Source organism: Phocoena sinus, chromosome 12, assembly GCF_008692025.1.
Source record: "Phocoena sinus isolate mPhoSin1 chromosome 12, mPhoSin1.pri, whole genome shotgun sequence".
Classification (NCBI taxonomy): Eukaryota; Metazoa; Chordata; class Mammalia; order Artiodactyla; family Phocoenidae; genus Phocoena; species Phocoena sinus.
Window position 1 is genome coordinate 3,204,857 of NC_045774.1, and position 5,497 is coordinate 3,210,353.

Here is a 5,497-nt window from a genome sequence, read left to right on the forward strand (position 1 = left end):
CTGTGAAGACGGAGTGATTGAATTCCTCCTGCAGTGTGAGTGTGAGGGGCCTTTGGGAGAATCGCTAAGGGGAGAGCAGGCAAGTGGTCTGGGGTGGTGGGTGGGTGTTGCTACGGAGATGCTCCTGCAGGGGGCTCGGCAGCAGCTCAGAGCTCAGGGGCGTGGGCTGTGAAGTCAGTAGGAGATGGAGAAGGTCAAAGGCCAGTGAAGGAAGAGCCTTGCTTCCTAAAGGAGGGCAGTTGACCCTGAAAGCTACAGGGAATTACAAAAGGGGGCTAAGTGGGAGAGCAGCAGGTTGGGGGTGGGTTGGATGGGGTGGGGCTAGGGCACAGCAGAGGCACTTAGGGCCGCGCGGTAAGCCCAGGGCTGCAGGGGATAAAGAGTCCCTGACATTTCAGATTGCCTCTTCCGGGAGGAGCAAAGCTTCGCTTTCTCAGTGGAACGGCACATTTTAGAGCCTCCCGGTTCAGAGCACGTAGTTCTCTGCTACATGAACTGTATACACTTACACTTCAGTCCCGTGGCAAATAATACTTAGGGGGAAATAATTTGTTTCAAAAGTCTGTAGTGTGCTAAAACTGAGGATGATTTGCTGACAGGAGTTATTTACCTCCTTAACTGTGCCCAGTGTTGGCGAAATGTTTGATGTAGAATGCTCTAATTATATTTAATGTCCACATTGCCAGTATTATGTCAGAGAATATTAGCGAGCAACGATGCCTTTTACTTCACATGAAAGAAAATCACAGCCTGTCCTTTTAATACACAGCCTCCATCATCTTAAATGGAGAAGAGTGCTTTCAACTCAGCTGGATTTAAAGGATAGATACTTTCCGCGTTGACACGTGCAAAGGCCATAGTGTAAATCAATTGACATAGTGATGGCTTCATGTTTTGATTGCCCTCGGCAAGTAAATATGAAAGGGATCTTTGCCAGGAAATTTGAGTACCTATATTTAGCTAGACTCGTACGTAACAGCCAGAGCAAGAAACAAGGTAAGTTATGAGAAGTAACAGAGATGAATGCTTCCCGAGAGTGAGCTAGAAAGGGAACCTGGAATGATTTGGCAACACAACTACAGAGCTAGAGATGAAAAAGTAAACAAAGGCAGTGAAGGTGAGGCAGTCGAAATTTGGCTGTGCACAGAAGGCTCGCTCGGCCTTCATTGAAGGGCTTCACAGATGGCTTTCAAAAATATGAATCCTTTTCTTTATGTTGTGACCTTCTTCCTCTCTTAGTCCTGAAGAAATTCTCAGTTCTCTACATACTGGCACATTGGAGTTAGTGGCAGGAAAAAATGTGAATGTGGTTTTACAGACACATGTGGAAACTGGCACCAGGCACACCTAACTCCAAAAACAGTCGAACTCAAGCCACACTGAAAATGTGACCATCACCGACTCCCACTGACCAGGGCAGGGAGACCTCCTGTGCGACGAGCCATCCGCCAGCAGTGCGATAGCTTTTGTGTCTTCAGCTCGAATCTGAATTTCTAAGAGGATTTTGGGAACTTAACGCACGATCTTTTCAAATTTCTAAAAGCTCTGAATAACTAGAGGTTGACGTTGAACTTGCCTCTTCTTCTTTCCAACGTCATGGTCAACGTTTCCATGACCATACCACTCATTTGACCTCATGCCAACGTGGTCCCCAGTCTCCCTCAAGTCTTGGGCCCAGGTCTGCTCTGCAAACTTCCTTTTCTACTGTACGCCCAATCGATCTGCTGTTGTCACTGCTTTCCTGCCAAGAGAACAGGTTGTAATCCAGGCCTGCTGTGCCGTGCGCGGGGCAGGAAGGCAGCTGATGGGAGTGAAATAAAGAGTGATGTGTGGAACTCAGGACTTAACACTAATTTTGTACAAATGGGGAGAGGCTCAGGGAGAGGCAGAAAGTGATTGCCTCTGTTTACTAAGTGAAGATCCCAACAGATGAATCAACTTCCTGTACTGTCAACACACATCCTACGAGTATCAAAAAAGGGCAATATGCATGCATGTCCCACATCTGTATATTTAACTTATGAATAATGCGGACTTTTTTTCTTTTTGAGAGAGAGGATCAAACACACACGTTAATAGCCGACTGAAGGACTGTCTTTCCCCTTCCTCATCTCAAGTTTTCTCTTACATTCGGACAGGCGTACGACTGAAGCTGCGAGAGTATACGCTGGTCCTAAAGAACTCTTTGTGATGGAAAGACTGGAAACTTGCAAAATATATTGGAAAATGGGCCTCACTGTGGTACATGGTAGACCATGCAGGTGTAGTTATCAAGTGCAAAGAAATAAGGTTGTAAGGGGACAGTTTAAGCACTTCAGTTATAAGGATTTCTGTTGTTTTATAATCAACACGCCTTTTAAATTTACTAAATAAAACCCAATATGTAAAGCAGTTGATTCTGGTTCTGAAGGTGCATTTGCCGTCAGCGCATGAGGTCCTAGCAGGGTGAGGCTCCCGGTTTCTAAAGGAAGGCCCTGGGGACAGGAAGCCCCACTGAGGAGAATCCCCACTACGTAAACAGCGGAGTCTGGGTTGTGTCGGGAAGCACGTAGAAGAGTACATCTCAGGATGGAGACAAGTTTGTAAACAGGAAGTGAGCCGTAGGGTAGTGGAGACCCCCAGTTCCAGGAGGACCTGGAGCAGGCTGGGTGGCAGAGTGTGAAACAGGTAAGGACGAGTGGGTACTGGGCGCTGAGACCCACATTCATGTACCGCATGGGCAAGAAGGGCGGGGCCCTTGGACACAGGTGCTCCTCTAACATCAAGTGACACCCAGATCCTATGTAGGAATCCCTCATCATTTGTGGTTTTGCCATAGTTATGCACCCAAGACTAGAAACTCGTCTTCTACAAAAGAAGACAATATTTACTGCTCCTGACTCCAGTAGACTTATGGGTATGTCTGTGAGGTCGTTTACAGAATTGCCTGTTTAAACTCTGGTGCTGGAATACACAGAGAGGAGGGCAAGCCCAGAAAAAAGACGTTCTTATTCATCTGATCCTTTTGTAAGAGGCCAAGCAGTTACACAATCATTTTGACAAGCCTTTAACTCTTTAACAGGGGATCATGGAAATGCTCAAGACATTACATTTCAATCCAACAGTGGCTGAATCAAATGCAGTCTCTGCTTAATAAACAATTTGGGAGGAAAATCAGCCTCAGTCAGAACACCTCAACCATGTTTCAGGAGAGAGGTTACTTACTGGGGTCAGCTTTTAGTCATTGAAAAATCTGTTTTACTTTGGAAGTAGGTGCCTCTGGAAATCTGATTTGCTTTTCATAAAAATATCCTCGATGCTATTTTTATTATTTATCTCTGACCCATTATTTTTTATGACCCTCTGTGTCCAGTGGCCTGCGTTTTCCCGGCCGTGGAACATTTCAAAAAGTAACCCCTGGGGGTGGCAAAGGATGGCCATCTGTAGATGATGTGCAAAATCTGCAGCCTGGCAGAAATTGACTAATTAATTAGACCCACAGTGACGTTTATATTCTAAAACTAAAAATGTTTATTTTAGTAATATTTGCTGACCACTGAAGAGATTTGAAGACCTAAAAAAAGTCCTGAAATTTATTTTCAGGTCAAAAGAATGAACACAAGTATGCTGCTCGAATTTCCAAGTTTACTAAACGTGGTTCCCAAATCCAGCGGCTCTGGGTGAGAAGGGTCACTAGGCTGCTGGACTGACGGTGGACGTAAACATGGTTCCCAAATCCAGCGGCGCTGGGTGAGAAGGGTCACTAGGCTGCTGGACTGACGGTGGACGTGCTGACATCAGCACACGCTAATCTCCCAGTATGTGCCTACAAGGAAGCGTGGCCTCCGAGATTAAGGGTGGGCACAGAGCCGCAGAAGAGCCTCCGTGTGGGCATCGAGAAGAGCAGGGCCCTGGGGAGATGAACCATACCTCTCCTTATACACTGCTGTCCCCTTTCTCTGCCCGTGGCCCTGGGAAGGGATCAGACAGCCCCAGGAGACACCCTGACAGTGGAACGGGCAGACAGGCTTGTCCTTTCACAGACCTTTGGATGTGTTAATGCAACGGCCCCATCAGATGAACAAAAACAACTGCAATGACTGAAGAGGGGTCAGGGCTTCCACGCTGGACAGACCAAAGCAGTCGGTGCTTTGCTCCGGAGAGGACAAGCGGGCGGGGGAATTAGCAAGATTGTAAAGCAACCCAGGCTGTAAGAGGTGGATCGTGGGTTTTCTTTTTCATCACATCCCAGCATTCTGGAAGTAGGCTGACACCTCTTAAGTTGGAAACAATTTCATTCATTTTTTTCCGATGGTAAGTGTATGGGGCCAGTTGTTGCATGGATTCCAGAAGAAGTCGAGGAATGTGGATGTTTGAGATTTCCTGCTGTTTAAGGGACCTCTTTGTCAGGCTGTCAGCCAGGGCCCCACAGAATGCCTTGGGGTTGAAGGGAGCAGAGGAAGAGGTAACACTACTGATCATGATACATATTACTGGAGATACGCTTTTCCACTTGACCCTTACAAGAAGCCTAAGCTATACGAGATTATTATTTTTCTTTGGATAAGGGACTAGGCTAAGAGAGATTAAATCATGGAGCATTCTGTGCAGAGCTCAGGAACTGGGGCCAGCGTCCTGACCCAGAGTGGTGACTGTGAGCCCAACCTCTCCGCTGTCTGGTCCCTACAGAAAGCTGGGTCCCAGGTCCTTACTTCCTGTGTGTTGCTTTGCAGACTCTCCCAAGTTTCAATCAATTCTTTAAATGTTTAATGATGATAAAGGTGGCACATTCCAAAAAAGACAAAACTAAGTTTGCCAAGTAACACCTAACTCAATAGGAATAATATAAGGACATATTGGTCACTTACCCTGAGAGGAGACAGCCAGAAGGGGAGGGCCCTGATGCGATTTCTGTTTCAGACCATCTAGGACCCCTTCTCTTCCCTCCTGTCACCTTAAAAAATAGCTAAATATACTTGTAAATAGAGTTAAAAGAGATTCAGGGCTGGGGAGGTGGTTGGTGTGAGGACTGGGGAGGAAGGGACTGGGTTTGGAAATGGGGAGCGAACCCGTAGGAAAGGGGGTGACCCGGATACCCAAGGACAGGACCTACCCCTCTGATACCTTCCATGGGGTGGGGGAGTGCGTCTCTCACCCCCCACTGGGGGCCTTCCCGCTTGCAAACATTCATTTATGAGTGCGGGCCAAGGAGATGCCCGCGCGGAGGGTGGCTCGGGCTGAGTCTGGTCCCTGGGGCCCTGCACCAGGTGAAGGTGGCCCAGGCCATCACAGTCGCTGCGCCACGAGCTTCCCCTTGGAACTTTCTCCTCTGGGACAGATGGGTCTTCCTCGCCCTGGGACCTGGGCGCACTGGAGGTGCTCCGCGGTTCGAAGCTCTCTCCCGCTTTAAAAGGCAAGACGGGTTTCGGCACCTGGCCCTCAGCTGTCTCTGCAGCCAGAGCCCCCAGCCCTTGGCTGCACGCCCTGCCCTCGTCCAGCACCCTCAGTGCAGGGCTGT